The sequence below is a fragment of the Hemiscyllium ocellatum genome (genome assembly GCF_020745735.1).
Source record: "Hemiscyllium ocellatum isolate sHemOce1 chromosome 27 unlocalized genomic scaffold, sHemOce1.pat.X.cur. SUPER_27_unloc_13, whole genome shotgun sequence".
In the NCBI taxonomy this organism is placed as follows: Eukaryota; Metazoa; Chordata; class Chondrichthyes; order Orectolobiformes; family Hemiscylliidae; genus Hemiscyllium; species Hemiscyllium ocellatum.
Window position 1 is genome coordinate 371829 of NW_026867480.1, and position 18747 is coordinate 390575.

The 18747-nt window shown below is 44.0% G+C and overlaps 3 non-coding genes across 3 annotated transcripts; all 3 read right to left on the bottom strand.

The window, feature by feature from the left end:
* Positions 1-7605: 7605 nt before the first annotated feature.
* On the bottom strand, positions 7606-7677 carry trnae-cuc (transfer RNA glutamic acid (anticodon CUC)). Its single transcript has one exon. It is a non-coding gene; the product is annotated as a tRNA-Glu (tRNA).
* A 5106-nt stretch (positions 7678-12783) lies between these two features.
* On the bottom strand, positions 12784-12855 carry trnae-cuc (transfer RNA glutamic acid (anticodon CUC)). The gene has a single exon. It is a non-coding gene; the product is annotated as a tRNA-Glu (tRNA).
* A 5106-nt stretch (positions 12856-17961) lies between these two features.
* On the bottom strand, positions 17962-18033 carry trnae-cuc (transfer RNA glutamic acid (anticodon CUC)). Its single transcript has one exon. It is a non-coding gene; the product is annotated as a tRNA-Glu (tRNA).
* Between the last annotated feature and the right edge of the window lie 714 nt (positions 18034-18747).

Genomic DNA, 18747 nt, shown 5'->3' on the forward strand with positions numbered 1-18747 from the left:
GGTGGCCTTTGTGTGGAGCCACAGAAAGTGGGGGAGATACTAAATGAATATTTGGTGAAAGTATTCTCTGTGGAAAAGGACATGGAAGATATAGACTGTAGGGAAATAGATGGTGACATTTTGCAAAATGTCCAGATTACAGAAGATGTCTTGAAACGTTTAAAAGTGGATAAATCCCCAGGACCTGATCAAGTGTACCCTAGAACTCTGTGGGAAGCTAGAGAAATGATTGCTGGGCCTCTTGTGGAGATATTTGTATCATCGATAGTCACAGGTGAGGTGCCGGAAGACTGGAGGTTGGCAAACGTGGTGCCACTGTTTAAGAAGGGTGGTAAAGACAAGCCAGGGAACTGTAGACTGGTGAGCCTGACCTCGGTGATGGGCAAGTTGTTGGAGGGAATCCTGAGGGACAGGATGTGCATGTATTTGGAAAAGCAAGGACTGAATCGGGATAGTCAACGTGGTTTTGTGCGTGGGAAGTCATGTTTCACAAACTTGATTGAATTTTTTGAAGTAACAAAGAAGATTGATGATGGCAGAGCAGAAGCTCTGATCTATATGGACTTCAGTAAGGCTTTCGACAAAGGTCCCATGGGAGACTGATTAGCAAGCTTAGTTCTCATGAAATACAGGGAGAACTAGCCATTTGAATACAGAACTGGCTCAAAGGTCGAAGGTGGTGTTGGAAGGCTGTTTTTCAGACTGGAGGTCTGTGACCAGTGGAGTGCCACAAGGATCGATGCTGGGTCCCCTACTTTTTGTCATTTACATGAATGATTTGGATACAAGCATAAGAGGTACAGTTAATAAGTTTGCAGATGACACCAAAATTGGAGGTGTAGTGGACAGCGAAGAGGGTTACCTCAGATTACAACAGGATCTGGACCAAATGGACCAATGGGCTAAGTGGCAGATGGAGTTTAATTCAGATCAATGCGAGGTGCTGCATTTTGGGAAAGCAAATCTTAGTAGGGCTTATGCACTTCATGGTAAGGTCCTAGAGGGTGTTGCTGAACAAAGAGACCTTGGAGTGCAGGTTCATAGCTCCTTGAAAGTGGAGTCACAGGTAGATAGGATAGTGAAGGCGGCATTTGGTATGCTTTCCTTTATTGGTCAGAGTATTGAGTAGAGGAGTTGGGAGGTCATGTTGCGGCTGTACAGGACATTGGCTGGGCCACTGTTGGAATATTGCGTGCAATTCTGGTCTCCTTCCTATCGGAAAGATGTTGTAAAACTTGAAAGGGTTCAGAAAAGATTGACAAGGATGTTGCCTGGGTTGGAGGATCTGAGCTACATGGAGAGGCTGAACAGGCTGGTGCTGTGTTCCCTGGAGCTTTGGAGGCTGAGGGGTGACCTTATAGAGGTTTACAAAATTATGAGGGGCATGGATAGGATAAACAGACAAAATCTTTTCCCTGGGGTTGGGGAGTCCAGAACGAGAGGGCATAGGTTTAGGTTGAGAGGGGAAAGATATAAAAGAGATCTAAGGGGCAACATTTTCACGCAGAGGATGGTACGTTTATTGAATGAACTGCCAGAGGAAGTGGTGAAGGCGAGAACAATTGCAACATTGAAGAGGCAGTTGGATGGGTATATGAATAGGAAGGGTTTGGAGGGATATGGGCCGGGTGCTGACAGGTGATTGGGTTGGGATATCTGGTCGGCATGGATGGGTTATACCGAAGGGTCTGTTTCCATGCTGTGCATCTCTATGACTCTAAATGCTGTGGATGTCACTATACAAGGTATGGTTACTAATTTTGCAGATGACACCAAAATTAAAGATGTAGTGGACAGCGAAGATGCTTAGCTCAGAGGACAACAAGACCTTATCAGATGGGTCAATGGGCTGAGAAGTGGCAGATGGAGTTTAATTTAGATACATATGAGGCACTGCATTTTGGAAAAGCATATCAGAGGAGGAATTATACACTTAATGGTAAGATCCAAGGAAGTGTTGCTGAACAAAGAGATCTGGAGTGCAGGTTCATAGCTCCTTGAAAGTAGTCACAGGTAGATAGGATAGCAAAGGCGGCGTTTGGAATGCTTTCCTTTATCAAGTATTGAAGTTGGGAGGTGATGTTGCAGCTGTACAGGGCATTGGTTAGATCACGTTTGGAATATTGTGTGCAATTCTAGTCTCCTTTCTGTCAGAAGTTTGTTGTGAAACTTGAAAGGGTTCAGAAAAGATTTAGAAGGACGTTGCCAGGGTTGGAGGATTTGAGCTATCGGGAGAAGCTGAATAGGTTGGTCCTGTTTTCCCTGGAGCGTCGGAGGCTGAGAGGTGACCTTATAGAGATTTATAAAATCATGAGGGGCATTGATAGGATAAAGAGACAAGGTCTTTTCCCTGAGTTTGGGGGAGGGGTGGAGGGGGTGGTGGGAGTCCAGAATTAGATGGCATACATTTAAGGATGAGAGGGAAAGAAATAAAAGGGACTTAAGGGACAACTTTTTAACGCAAAGGGTGGTGCGGGTATGGAATTAGCTGCTTGAGGAAGTCGTGGAGGCTGGTAAAATTACAACATTTGAATGGAATCTGGATGGAAGGGTTTAGAGGGATATGGGCCAAGTGCTAGCAAATGGTACTAGACTGTTTAGGCTAACTGGTCAACCTGGATGAGTTGGAGTGTTAAAGTAGGAATTTGAGACAGCCCAGGAAATCCCTTGTGGAGTCAGACCTGTAGCCTCTCACAATTCATCCTGGAGATCGTACTCTTTGAGAGTCTGGAACAAAAAAAAACCTGTTACAGACTGTTTAGTTTAATTTTAGTTATCCCCTTTGTTTACCAATAGCTCCATTGATACTGATAAGCTAAACTCGCTAGGTTCTAGTAACCTAGGAGAGTAGGGGACCAACTCTTCAAGTGCCCTGGCAGGTTACTCTGATGTACTGATACAAAGTGGTTTCCTTTACACAAAGATTTACAAAAACATTGAATGTTCTTAATTCGAAAGGAAGAAAGGTTAATTGACAGGTCACTGTACGCTTGACTAATCACTCCCACAGGCCCTAAGCCATTCATCGGGTGGGAAAAACATACCCAGCCAAGTTAGGAGCCTGCTAGCGAGATAAACTCCTATCATAAAGTGGTACCAATCTGAGCTAATTGGAGAGTTCCTAACCTTGCACAGGTCACAGGTCAGATACAACTGTTTTCCAAAATGGCTTCTTAGCAAGAGGGCAAACTTTTGACCATAAAATGGCTTGCTGACACATTGTGCCAGAATCTCTTCAATGTTAGGCCTAGAATAATTTCCAAGCGAGGAGCAGACCCCTGCTTTTTAGGCACTGAATCATACTGTACCTGAGGCTGAGATGTTACCAAAAGGTTGCATTTAAACTGATTCATTAGTCTTCGAATTAAACATGCTTTCTTTTCAGGGTTGTGATTCAAATAAGACATAAGATCTGATGAGTTGGAATTGACAGTGGGGCAGTCTGAAAGGTCTGTAGAGTGGTCTGCAAGAACAGCAAGTAAGTTAAAGCTTCATCAATGTTACCTTTTACAGAGTTCATATTTAATAACCGGTAATGGCTACTCAATACCATCATAAATTCTCAAAAATACAATTACGTTCAATCCAAAGCAGGTAAGCACTAAGAGTTAATTTTTTTAATGGCTTCGGGAGCACCAGTGCTATAATGGTTTCTCTTTCTCTCGTCCTTTTGAACTCTCAAGTCAGGGAGTTGTAACAGCAAAGGTGTTTTCCCTCGGTTTGCCTAGCTTGCAAGGGGTAATAAGAATTCATTATAATTAACAGTTCCTGACTGTCAATTACAAGGCCTTTGATAGTACTGAATTTCGTTTCGGGGTCAGAATCAAACGCTGTCATTAATTTCACAAGGGAACAGCCATGAATGTTATCACTCTGTGTCCTTTTTACACAGATTCACTGTTTAGGCAAATGTTCTTAATTGCCTACGGGTATTCCGTTATCACTTGGTTATCTTCTGCATACCTTGAGTTCTCCCCTTTTACCAAGCCTCCCTGCCTGTCTATTTTTTAGTGTGCAGCAAATGTGCTCTATAATTCAACATTACATTTTAGTTTAAATGTTGAAAGACAAGTTTTATGGCTATAGACTTTCTTATTCCCTCCTTTTGTTATTTCATGACAACTACTTGGCTTATAACTATAATTAGTCCATCCAGTCAATTTGTATTTTCAAATAAGTCAAGTGCCTCCTCTGCCAGGTCATCGTCCAGAGGAGCAGAGTCTGAAAGATACAGGATTTCAACATGGAAGTTCGGGCATGGAGTTAGAGGGGTAGACAAGGGTCAAATAACCAGATTCCTCTTTGGCTTAGGTGAAAAACAATGCACAGTCCATTTCACGCATAAGCAGACAACAGTGTATATTCCTAGGATGAGACCAATGACTATCAGTACATCCCACACGATCCATCCACACAGCGATCATAGCCAGCAATTAAACTTCCATCCACATGAATCAGACGACAGTTGGGCAGGTATCTTCCCTGCATCTTGACCCGTTTTGTTGATCACATCTGTGTCGTCCGTAAGATCAGAAGATGGTTTAGTTACAAGTTCATTTATGAAAACACAATCATGGGGAGGATCAGGCAGTTCAAGCGGTTCTTCCTGCAGGAATGTAGGGGGGTTAATGTTAGAGCAGTATTTAAAGGAGAGAAATGGATTCAAAAGTAATGAAATCTCATAGCGACTGATACGAACCATAGCGGGGTGCAGAGTATGTTTAGAAATCAGCGAGGATACTGCAGAATGCGAGGTACAGACTTCTACATTTTGATGTAAAGTTATATTAGAGGCAGCCACTACCAGAGTGTGGATGGCAGAAAGAATCTGGGTGCAGAAAGGCATACCTTGAGCAACAGGGTCAAGCTTAGTAGCATAATAGGCAATAGGGCACCAAGAGGAGCCATGTTGCTGGGTGAGAACAGCTGTAGCACAGGTATCAAGGATGGCAACATAAAGATGAAAGTGGCAGTCATACAAACGTTGGCCTAGCCTGGTGCTGAAAAGAGGGTCGTTTTAAGCTCCGTAAAGACTTGTTGTTTTGGAGTGAGTTCATACCGTTAAGGCTCATTAGGAACTTAACTTCTTTCTGATTAGTCTTAACTTTGTTGGTGGGGTACAATATAACCACATTGATTGGATGGTTGAGAAAGGTCGTGGAGTCAGCGTGATTGGACACTTTGTCAGGGCTAGCGAGGAGGTCATCAATGTATTGAACTAGGGTAGCGTCTTCAGGAAATTCAAATAATTTTTGCTGGGCATGAAAACTCTCTGAAAAGAGTGTGGGCGAGTGAATAAACCCTTGAGGTAGGCAAGTCCACGTATATTGGTGGCCCTTAAAAGAAGGCAAAAATGTATTGGGTTATTTGGATGCAAAGGAAGACAAAAGAATGCATGTTGGAGGTCAACGACAGTGAAGATCTTGGCATCAACTGGAACTTGGCTGAGGATAGTAGCAGGATTGGCAACTGGAGGATTATGAGCCTCAATGATTTTATTTACTTCACGAAGGTCGTGAACAACATTCAGGACATCCTGGCTTAGGGATCGGAAAGATAGGTGTATTGACAGAAGAATGGCATGGGACCAGAAGGCCTTGCTGTAGAAATGAATCAATGACAGGTTTCAGGGAGTATTGAGATATAGACAGGAGGACAGAATGAGCTTTGGTCAAAATGGAGATGGGTGGGACCTGAGCAAGGCCCACTTGTGTTTTGGAGTCCACCCACATTCCAGGATATACTGCGCCCTGCGGGCGAGGGTAGACATGATGATGATGAAGGCTGCCATGTATCGACAAAGGCTGTGCATAAAATAGGATTAATCCTTGAGCAAGCAGCTGAATTTCACGCCAAGTTTGATCAGCATGGTCAAAAAGAGTCTTAGCGTCAAAACCTACATATTGGACTTTGTGTTCTGGGTTCAAATGAGTGGTGACACGGGGGAAAATGAGAGGGTCAGTTTTCCAGCTATGAGGAGGAACTGACACGAAAAGAACGCCACCAGCTGGTGACCTGATCTCACCAATCACCCAAGCGTGCTGAGTAGCGCCCAGTAAGGGATTATAATATGTGTTCAAGTCTGAGATCATTCCCGGATGAGTCATAAGCTAAAGTAATGTGGCGGTGAGGGACGTTATGTAAAATAGGATCAAAAGCGTAAGGATCCAAATCAAATCACCACCATCGAGGTGGCTTTGGTTTGGTATTGATGCATTGAACAAAATGAGGTGGAACCTGAATCAGGATACTAGCATCATGACGTTCAATAGTAATAGTTAGAGGACAGAGGAGATCTCTAGCAAGTAGAGGGATACGTAATCCATTAGTAACAACAAAGCAAAAAGGGAACGTGACACAATTTTTCCACACCACTGTCAGAGGGATACCCCTGTAGTGCCTCGGGTTTCTCTCCTGCGCGCCTTTATTGGGGAAAAAAAACTACCCAGGTAAGTTTGCGCTACACCAGCTTCCGGGTCCGCTCCGCGCTTTTTTCGAAAAAGATATTTAAATTTAAACCGTGAAACAAACGTAACCGCGTCTACGAACAGACACCGCCAAACAGCCCTTACCTGCTCCGCCGGTAGAATGAGGATTGTTCACTCGTTTGTGGGTGTTGGGATGGTTGCTTCTGCGGTTAAGTATTTGGTTTGCATGTGTTGTTTTTCTGTCGACGCTAGTTTGAAGTTTCTCATTGACTGTTCGCTCTACTGTGACATCTAGGAATGGCACTTTGTTGCTGTTCTCCTCCTCTTCAAACCAGGAGCCCCCCTCAGGCCACAGTCTCACCACTTGGAACACCAATATACAGACTAGTCAAAGACCTCCACTGAGACTAAAACACCAAGTCGAAGACTCACGCCACTCCAGTTACTCCATCCAAGAATTCTTGAACACCAAAGACAACAAGATAGAAGACGATGGAATAATACTGTCCTTTGGCATACAGCCCTGTTCACATCCATTAACATCAACGTGACCAAAGAAAACTGAAGACACTACTTGAAGAACCAAAGACATAAACACCAAACAGCACCAACTTCATCAGCAAAGATAACACTGTCAAGCTCGTGGAGCTGTGCCTTAGCTCCCACTTCCTATTCAGTAACAAGACTAACAAACAAATCAACGGAACACCCATGAAACCACCAATATCAGGATTCCTAACAGAAGCAATAATGCAGAGTTTCGAACAAACAGCCCTTCCAAAGATCCAACCCAAACTTTGGGTCGGCTACAGTGATGACACTTTTGTCATCACAACGTGAAACAACTTAGAGGAAACCTACAACACCATCAACAATCTCCTTACTGGCATAAAATTCACAAAAGACGAGAACAACAAAAAGTGCTGTTGTTCTAGATGTCACAGTAGAGCGAACAGTCAATGGTCAATTCAAAACAGCGTCTACAGGAAACAACACACGCGAACCAAGTACTTAAGCTGCAGAAGCAATCATCCCCACACATGCAAACAAATCTGCATCAGGATGTCATTTCAACGAGCTACATCACACTGCAGCACCCAGGTACGGTGAAGATCAAGAAACAACTGTAAAGCGCATTTCAGAAGAATGGACAGCCCGTAGGCCAGCTAAAAACAGCTTCCCTGACCGGGAATCGAACCCGGGCCGCGGCGGTGAGAGCGCCAAATCCTAACCACTAGACCACCAGGGAGACATAAAGCCGCCCTTGTAGCTCTGCAGAAAATGGCCTCGCTGCCCGGGAATCGAACCCGGGCTGCAGCAGTAAGAAGACTTTCACCGGTGCATCCATCAATGTAACTTTTTTGTTACATTGCGATCTCTATAACATTGGGGAGACTTAGAGTCAAGTCACATCTCCGGGACTCTCCTGCGCGCCTTTATTGGAAAAAAGCGCGGAGTGGACCCGGAAGCTGGTGTAGCGCAAGCTAACCTGGGTAGGTTTCTCTTCCTATAACTAATTTTAGTTATCCCCTTTGTTTACCAATAGCTCCATTGATACTGATAAGCTAAACTCGCTAGGTTCTAGTAACCTAGGAGAGTAGGGGTCCAACTCTTCAAGTGCCCTGGCAGGTTACTCTGATGTACTGATACAAAGTGGTTTCCTTTACACAAAGATTTACAAAAACATTGAATGTTCTTAATTCGAAAGGAAGAAAGGTTAATTGACAGGTCACTGTACGCTTGACTAATCACTCCCACAGGCCCTAAGCCATTCATCGGGTGGGAAAAACATACCCAGCCAAGTTAGGAGCCTGCTAGCGAGATAATCTCCTATCATAAAGAGGTACCAATCTGAGCTAATTGGAGAGTTCCTAACCTTGCACAGGTCACAGGTCAGATACAACTGTTTTCCAAAATGGCTTCTTAGCAAGAGGGCAAACTTTTGACCATAAAATGGCTTGCTGACACATTGTGCCAGAATCTCTTCAATGTTAGGCCTAGAATAATTTCCAAGCGAGGAGCAGACCCCTGCTTTTTAGGCACTGAATCATACTGTACCTGAGGCTGAGATGTTACCAAAAGGTTGCATTTAAACTGATTCATTAGTCTTCGAATTAAACATGCTTTCTTTTCAGGGTTGTGATTCAAATAAGACATAAGATCTGATGAGTTGGAATTGACAGTGGGGCAGTCTGAAAGGTCTGTAGAGTGGTCTGCAAGAACAGCAAGTAAGTTAAAGCTTCATCAATGTTACCTTTTACAGAGTTCATATTTAATAACCGGTAATGGCTACTCAATACCATCATAAATTCTCAAAAATACAATTACGTTCAATCCAAAGCAGGTAAGCACTAAGAGTTAATTTTTTTAATGGCTTCGGGAGCACCAGTGCTATAATGGTTTCTCTTTCTCTCGTCCTTTTGAACTCTCAAGTCAGGGAGTTGTAACAGCAAAGGTGTTTTCCCTCGGTTTGCCTAGCTTGCAAGGGGTAATAAGAATTCATTATAATTAACAGTTCCTGACTGTCAATTACAAGGCCTTTGATAGTACTGAATTTCGTTTCGGGGTCAGAATCAAACGCTGTCATTAATTTCACAAGGGAACAGCCATGAATGTTATCACTCTGTGTCCTTTTTACACAGATTCACTGTTTAGGCAAATGTTCTTAATTGCCTACGGGTATTCCGTTATCACTTGGTTATCTTCTGCATACCTTGAGTTCTCCCCTTTTACCAAGCCTCCCTGCCTGTCTATTTTTTAGTGTGCAGCAAATGTGCTCTATAATTCAACATTACATTTTAGTTTAAATGTTGAAAGACAAGTTTTATGGCTATAGACTTTCTTATTCCCTCCTTTTGTTATTTCATGACAACTACTTGGCTTATAACTATAATTAGTCCATCCAGTCAATTTGTATTTTCAAATAAGTCAAGTGCCTCCTCTGCCAGGTCATCGTCCAGAGGAGCAGAGTCTGAAAGATACAGGATTTCAACATGGAAGTTCGGGCATGGAGTTAGAGGGGTAGACAAGGGTCAAATAACCAGATTCCTCTTTGGCTTAGGTGAAAAACAATGCACAGTCCATTTCACGCATAAGCAGACAACAGTGTATATTCCTAGGATGAGACCAATGACTATCAGTACATCCCACACGATCCATCCACACAGCGATCATAGCCAGCAATTAAACTTCCATCCACATGAATCAGACGACAGTTGGGCAGGTATCTTCCCTGCATCTTGACCCGTTTTGTTGATCACATCTGTGTCGTCCGTAAGATCAGAAGATGGTTTAGTTACAAGTTCATTTATGAAAACACAATCATGGGGAGGATCAGGCAGTTCAAGCGGTTCTTCCTGCAGGAATGTAGGGGGGTTAATGTTAGAGCAGTATTTAAAGGAGAGAAATGGATTCAAAAGTAATGAAATCTCATAGCGACTGATACGAACCATAGCGGGGTGCAGAGTATGTTTAGAAATCAGCGAGGATACTGCAGAATGCGAGGTACAGACTTCTACATTTTGATGTAAAGTTATATTAGAGGCAGCCACTACCAGAGTGTGGATGGCAGAAAGAATCTGGGTGCAGAAAGGCATACCTTGAGCAACAGGGTCAAGCTTAGTAGCATAATAGGCAATAGGGCACCAAGAGGAGCCATGTTGCTGGGTGAGAACAGCTGTAGCACAGGTATCAAGGATGGCAACATAAAGATGAAAGTGGCAGTCATACAAACGTTGGCCTAGCCTGGTGCTGAAAAGAGGGTCGTTTTAAGCTCCGTAAAGACTTGTTGTTTTGGAGTGAGTTCATACCGTTAAGGCTCATTAGGAACTTAACTTCTTTCTGATTAGTCTTAACTTTGTTGGGGGGGTACAATATAACCACATTGATTGGATGGTTGAGAAAGGTCGTGGAGTCAGCGTGATTGGACACTTTGTCAGGGCTAGCGAGGAGGTCATCAATGTATTGAACTAGGGTAGCGTCTTCAGGAAATTCAAATAATTTTTGCTGGGCATGAAAACTCTCTGAAAAGAGTGTGGGCGAGTGAATAAACCCTTGAGGTAGGCAAGTCCACGTATATTGGTGGCCCTTAAAAGAAGGCAAAAATGTATTGGGTTATTTGGATGCAAAGGAAGACAAAAGAATGCATGTTGGAGGTCAACGACAGTGAAGATCTTGGCATCAACTGGAACTTGGCTGAGGATAGTAGCAGGATTGGCAACTGGAGGATTATGAGCCTCAATGATTTTATTTACTTCACGAAGGTCGTGAACAACATTCAGGACATCCTGGCTTAGGGATCGGAAAGATAGGTGTATTGACAGAAGAATGGCATGGGACCAGAAGGCCTTGCTGTAGAAATGAATCAATGACAGGTTTCAGGGAGTATTGAGATATAGACAGGAGGACAGAATGAGCTTTGGTCAAAATGGAGATGGGTGGGACCTGAGCAAGGCCCACTTGTGTTTTGGAGTCCACCCACATTCCAGGATATACTGCGCCCTGCGGGCGAGGGTAGACATGATGATGATGAAGGCTGCCATGTATCGACAAAGGCTGTGCATAAAATAGGATTAATCCTTGAGCAAGCAGCTGAATTTCACGCCAAGTTTGATCAGCATGGTCAAAAAGAGTCTTAGCGTCAAAACCTACATATTGGACTTTGTGTTCTGGGTTCAAATGAGTGGTGACACGGGGGAAAATGAGAGGGTCAGTTTTCCAGCTATGAGGAGGAACTGACACGAAAAGAACGCCACCAGCTGGTGACCTGATCTCACCAATCACCCAAGCGTGCTGAGTAGCGCCCAGTAAGGGATTATAATATGTGTTCAAGTCTGAGATCATTCCCGGATGAGTCATAAGCTAAAGTAATGTGGCGGTGAGGGACGTTATGTAAAATAGGATCAAAAGCGTAAGGATCCAAATCAAATCACCACCATCGAGGTGGCTTTGGTTTGGTATTGATGCATTGAACAAAATGAGGTGGAACCTGAATCAGGATACTAGCATCATGACGTTCAATAGTAATAGTTAGAGGACAGAGGAGATCTCTAGCAAGTAGAGGGATACGTAATCCATTAGTAACAACAAAGCAAAAAGGGAACGTGACACAATTTTTCCACACCACTGTCAGAGGGATACCCCTGTAGTGCCTCGGGTTTCTCTCCTGCGCGCCTTTATTGGGGAAAAAAAACTACCCAGGTAAGTTTGCGCTACACCAGCTTCCGGGTCCGCTCCGCGCTTTTTTCGAAAAAGATATTTAAATTTAAACCGTGAAACAAACGTAACCGCGTCTACGAACAGACACCGCCAAACAGCCCTTACCTGCTCCGCCGGTAGAATGAGGATTGTTCACTCGTTTGTGGGTGTTGGGATGGTTGCTTCTGCGGTTAAGTATTTGGTTTGCATGTGTTGTTTTTCTGTCGACGCTAGTTTGAAGTTTCTCATTGACTGTTCGCTCTACTGTGACATCTAGGAATGGCACTTTGTTGCTGTTCTCCTCCTCTTCAAACCAGGAGCCCCCCTCAGGCCACAGTCTCACCACTTGGAACACCAATATACAGACTAGTCAAAGACCTCCACTGAGACTAAAACACCAAGTCGAAGACTCACGCCACTCCAGTTACTCCATCCAAGAATTCTTGAACACCAAAGACAACAAGATAGAAGACGATGGAATAATACTGTCCTTTGGCATACAGCCCTGTTCACATCCATTAACATCAACGTGACCAAAGAAAACTGAAGACACTACTTGAAGAACCAAAGACATAAACACCAAACAGCACCAACTTCATCAGCAAAGATAACACTGTCAAGCTCGTGGAGCTGTGCCTTAGCTCCCACTTCCTATTCAGTAACAAGACTAACAAACAAATCAACGGAACACCCATGAAACCACCAATATCAGGATTCCTAACAGAAGCAATAATGCAGAGTTTCGAACAAACAGCCCTTCCAAAGATCCAACCCAAACTTTGGGTCGGCTACAGTGATGACACTTTTGTCATCACAACGTGAAACAACTTAGAGGAAACCTACAACACCATCAACAATCTCCTTACTGGCATAAAATTCACAAAAGACGAGAACAACAAAAAGTGCTGTTGTTCTAGATGTCACAGTAGAGCGAACAGTCAATGGTCAATTCAAAACAGCGTCTACAGGAAACAACACACGCGAACCAAGTACTTAAGCTGCAGAAGCAATCATCCCCACACATGCAAACAAATCTGCATCAGGATGTCATTTCAACGAGCTACATCACACTGCAGCACCCAGGTACGGTGAAGATCAAGAAACAACTGTAAAGCGCATTTCAGAAGAATGGACAGCCCGTAGGCCAGCCAAAAACAGCTTCCCTGACCGGGAATCGAACCCGGGCCGCGGCGGTGAGAGCGCCAAATCCTAACCACTAGACCACCAGGGAGACATAAAGCCGCCCTTGTAGCTCTGCAGAAAATGGCCTCGCTGCCCGGGAATCGAACCCGGGCTGCAGCAGTAAGAAGACTTTCACCGGTGCATCCATCAATGTAACTTTTTTGTTACATTGCGATCTCTATAACATTGGGGAGACTTAGAGTCAAGTCACATCTCCGGGACTCTCCTGCGCGCCTTTATTGGAAAAAAGCGCGGAGTGGACCCGGAAGCTGGTGTAGCGCAAGCTAACCTGGGTAGGTTTCTCTTCCTATAACTAATTTTAGTTATCCCCTTTGTTTACCAATAGCTCCATTGATACTGATAAGCTAAACTCGCTAGGTTCTAGTAACCTAGGAGAGTAGGGGTCCAACTCTTCAAGTGCCCTGGCAGGTTACTCTGATGTACTGATACAAAGTGGTTTCCTTTACACAAAGATTTACAAAAACATTGAATGTTCTTAATTCGAAAGGAAGAAAGGTTAATTGACAGGTCACTGTACGCTTGACTAATCACTCCCACAGGCCCTAAGCCATTCATCGGGTGGGAAAAACATACCCAGCCAAGTTAGGAGCCTGCTAGCGAGATAATCTCCCATCATAAAGAGGTACCAATCTGAGCTAATTGGAGAGTTCCTAACCTTGCACAGGTCACAGGTCAGATACAACTGTTTTCCAAAATGGCTTCTTAGCAAGAGGGCAAACTTTTGACCATAAAATGGCTTGCTGACACATTGTGCCAGAATCTCTTCAATGTTAGGCCTAGAATAATTTCCAAGCGAGGAGCAGACCCCTGCTTTTTAGGCACTGAATCATACTGTACCTGAGGCTGAGATGTTACCAAAAGGTTGCATTTAAACTGATTCATTAGTCTTCGAATTAAACATGCTTTCTTTTCAGGGTTGTGATTCAAATAAGACATAAGATCTGATGAGTTGGAATTGACAGTGGGGCAGTCTGAAAGGTCTGTAGAGTGGTCTGCAAGAACAGCAAGTAAGTTAAAGCTTCATCAATGTTACCTTTTACAGAGTTCATATTTAATAACCGGTAATGGCTACTCAATACCATCATAAATTCTCAAAAATACAATTACGTTCAATCCAAAGCAGGTAAGCACTAAGAGTTAATTTTTTTAATGGCTTCGGGAGCACCAGTGCTATAATGGTTTCTCTTTCTCTCGTCCTTTTGAACTCTCAAGTCAGGGAGTTGTAACAGCAAAGGTGTTTTCCCTCGGTTTGCCTAGCTTGCAAGGGGTAATAAGAATTCATTATAATTAACAGTTCCTGACTGTCAATTACAAGGCCTTTGATAGTACTGAATTTCGTTTCGGGGTCAGAATCAAACGCTGTCATTAATTTCACAAGGGAACAGCCATGAATGTTATCACTCTGTGTCCTTTTTACACAGATTCACTGTTTAGGCAAATGTTCTTAATTGCCTACGGGTATTCCGTTATCACTTGGTTATCTTCTGCATACCTTGAGTTCTCCCCTTTTACCAAGCCTCCCTGCCTGTCTATTTTTTAGTGTGCAGCAAATGTGCTCTATAATTCAACATTACATTTTAGTTTAAATGTTGAAAGACAAGTTTTATGGCTATAGACTTTCTTATTCCCTCCTTTTGTTATTTCATGACAACTACTTGGCTTATAACTATAATTAGTCCATCCAGTCAATTTGTATTTTCAAATAAGTCAAGTGCCTCCTCTGCCAGGTCATCGTCCAGAGGAGCAGAGTCTGAAAGATACAGGATTTCAACATGGAAGTTCGGGCATGGAGTTAGAGGGGTAGACAAGGGTCAAATAACCAGATTCCTCTTTGGCTTAGGTGAAAAACAATGCACAGTCCATTTCACGCATAAGCAGACAACAGTGTATATTCCTAGGATGAGACCAATGACTATCAGTACATCCCACACGATCCATCCACACAGCGATCATAGCCAGCAATTAAACTTCCATCCACATGAATCAGACGACAGTTGGGCAGGTATCTTCCCTGCATCTTGACCCGTTTTGTTGATCACATCTGTGTCGTCCGTAAGATCAGAAGATGGTTTAGTTACAAGTTCATTTATGAAAACACAATCATGGGGAGGATCAGGCAGTTCAAGCGGTTCTTCCTGCAGGAATGTAGGGGGGTTAATGTTAGAGCAGTATTTAAAGGAGAGAAATGGATTCAAAAGTAATGAAATCTCATAGCGACTGATACGAACCATAGCGGGGTGCAGAGTATGTTTAGAAATCAGCGAGGATACTGCAGAATGCGAGGTACAGACTTCTACATTTTGATGTAAAGTTATATTAGAGGCAGCCACTACCAGAGTGTGGATGGCAGAAAGAATCTGGGTGCAGAAAGGCATACCTTGAGCAACAGGGTCAAGCTTAGTAGCATAATAGGCAATAGGGCACCAAGAGGAGCCATGTTGCTGGGTGAGAACAGCTGTAGCACAGGTATCAAGGATGGCAACATAAAGATGAAAGTGGCAGTCATACAAACGTTGGCCTAGCCTGGTGCTGAAAAGAGGGTCGTTTTAAGCTCCGTAAAGACTTGTTGTTTTGGAGTGAGTTCATACCGTTAAGGCTCATTAGGAACTTAACTTCTTTCTGATTAGTCTTAACTTTGTTGGTGGGGTACAATATAACCACATTGATTGGATGGTTGAGAAAGGTCGTGGAGTCAGCGTGATTGGACACTTTGTCAGGGCTAGCGAGGAGGTCATCAATGTATTGAACTAGGGTAGCGTCTTCAGGAAATTCAAATAATTTTTGCTGGGCATGAAAACTCTCTGAAAAGAGTGTGGGCGAGTGAATAAACCCTTGAGGTAGGCAAGTCCACGTATATTGGTGGCCCTTAAAAGAAGGCAAAAATGTATTGGGTTATTTGGATGCAAAGGAAGACAAAAGAATGCATGTTGGAGGTCAACGACAGTGAAGATCTTGGCATCAACTGGAACTTGGCTGAGGATAGTAGCAGGATTGGCAACTGGAGGATTATGAGCCTCAATGATTTTATTTACTTCACGAAGGTCGTGAACAACATTCAGGACATCCTGGCTTAGGGATCGGAAAGATAGGTGTATTGACAGAAGAATGGCATGGGACCAGAAGGCCTTGCTGTAGAAATGAATCAATGACAGGTTTCAGGGAGTATTGAGATATAGACAGGAGGACAGAATGAGCTTTGGTCAAAATGGAGATGGGTGGGACCTGAGCAAGGCCCACTTGTGTTTTGGAGTCCACCCACATTCCAGGATATACTGCGCCCTGCGGGCGAGGGTAGACATGATGATGATGAAGGCTGCCATGTATCGACAAAGGCTGTGCATAAAATAGGATTAATCCTTGAGCAAGCAGCTGAATTTCACGCCAAGTTTGATCAGCATGGTCAAAAAGAGTCTTAGCGTCAAAACCTACATATTGGACTTTGTGTTCTGGGTTCAAATGAGTGGTGACACGGGGGAAAATGAGAGGGTCAGTTTTCCAGCTATGAGGAGGAACTGACACGAAAAGAACGCCACCAGCTGGTGACCTGATCTCACCAATCACCCAAGCGTGCTGAGTAGCGCCCAGTAAGGGATTATAATATGTGTTCAAGTCTGAGATCATTCCCGGATGAGTCATAAGCTAAAGTAATGTGGCGGTGAGGGACGTTATGTAAAATAGGATCAAAAGCGTAAGGATCCAAATCAAATCACCACCATCGAGGTGGCTTTGGTTTGGTATTGATGCATTGAACAAAATGAGGTGGAACCTGAATCAGGATACTAGCATCATGACGTTCAATAGTAATAGTTAGAGGACAGAGGAGATCTCTAGCAAGTAGAGGGATACGTAATCCATTAGTAACAACAAAGCAAAAAGGGAACGTGACACAATTTTTCCACACCACTGTCAGAGGGATACCCCTGTAGTGCCTCGGGTTTCTCTCCTGCGCGCCTTTATTGGGGAAAAAAAACTACCCAGGTAAGTTTGCGCTACACCAGCTTCCGGGTCCGCTCCGCGCTTTTTTCGAAAAAGATATTTAAATTTAAACCGTGAAACAAACGTAACCGCGTCTACGAACAGACACCGCCAAACAGCCCTTACCTGCTCCGCCGGTAGAATGAGGATTGTTCACTCGTTTGTGGGTGTTGGGATGGTTGCTTCTGCGGTTAAGTATTTGGTTTGCATGTGTTGTTTTTCTGTCGACGCTAGTTTGAAGTTTCTCATTGACTGTTCGCTCTACTGTGACATCTAGGAATGGCACTTTGTTGCTGTTCTCCTCCTCTTCAAACCAGGAGCCCCCCTCAGGCCACAGTCTCACCACTTGGAACACCAATATACAGACTAGTCAAAGACCTCCACTGAGACTAAAACACCAAGTCGAAGACTCACGCCACTCCAGTTACTCCATCCAAGAATTCTTGAACACCAAAGACAACAAGATAGAAGACGATGGAATAATACTGTCCTTTGGCATACAGCCCTGTTCACATCCATTAACATCAACGTGACCAAAGAAAACTGAAGACACTACTTGAAGAACCAAAGACATAAACACCAAACAGCACCAACTTCATCAGCAAAGATAACACTGTCAAGCTCGTGGAGCTGTGCCTTAGCTCCCACTTCCTATTCAGTAACAAGACTAACAAACAAATCAACGGAACACCCATGAAACCACCAATATCAGGATTCCTAACAGAAGCAATAATGCAGAGTTTCGAACAAACAGCCCTTCCAAAGATCCAACCCAAACTTTGGGTCGGCTACAGTGATGACACTTTTGTCATCACAACGTGAAACAACTTAGAGGAAACCTACAACACCATCAACAATCTCCTTACTGGCATAAAATTCACAAAAGACGAGAACAACAAAAAGTGCTGTTGTTCTAGATGTCACAGTAGAGCGAACAGTCAATGGTCAATTCAAAACAGCGTCTACAGGAAACAACACACGCGAACCAAGTACTTAAGCTGCAGAAGCAATCATCCCCACACATGCAAACAAATCTGCATCAGGATGTCATTTCAACGAGCTACATCACACTGCAGCACCCAGGTACGGTGAAGATCAAGAAACAACTGTAAAGCGCATTTCAGAAGAATGGACAGCCCGTAGGCCAGCCAAAAACAGCTTCCCTGACCGGGAATCGAACCCGGGCCGCGGCGGTGAGAGCGCCAAATCCTAACCACTAGACCACCAGGGAGACATAAAGCCGCCCTTGTAGCTCTGCAGAAAATGGCCTCGCTGCCCGGGAATCGAACCCGGGCTGCAGCAGTAAGAAGACTTTCACCGGTGCATCCATCAATGTAACTTTTTTGTTACATTGCGATCTCTATAACATTGGGGAGACTTAGAGTCAAGTCACATCTCCGGGACTCTCCTGCGCGCCTTTATTGGAAAAAAGCGCGGAGTGGACCCGGAAGCTGGTGTAGCGCAAGCTAACCTGGGTAGGTTTCTCTTCCTATAAATGCGCGCAGGAGAGTAACCCGAGGCACTACAGGGGTAGTCCCTCCCACCCGCCCTCCTCCTCTAACCTTATAATAAGATCCGTTACGGTAAGCAGGTAAGTGCTGCATTTTGCTTGTTCTATTCTTCAGACCTAGTTTTCTTTAAAGGTTACTTTTAGAGGGATGGCAGTGAAGACAGTGCAATGTTCCTCTTGTAACATGTTTGAGTTGAGGGATGCCATGGTCGTCACTGCTGATTACACTTGCCATAAGTGCACCCACCTCCAGCTCCTCCAAGACCGTCTTCGGGAACGGGAGCTGGAGTTGGATGAAATTAGAATCATTCAGGAGACAGAGGGGGTCATGGATCGGAGCTTTCGGGAAGTAGCAACTCCAAAGATTGCAGACAGATGGGTGATAGTGAGGGGTACTTGGAGATAGCAGCCCGTACAGCGACCCCTTGCAGTCGT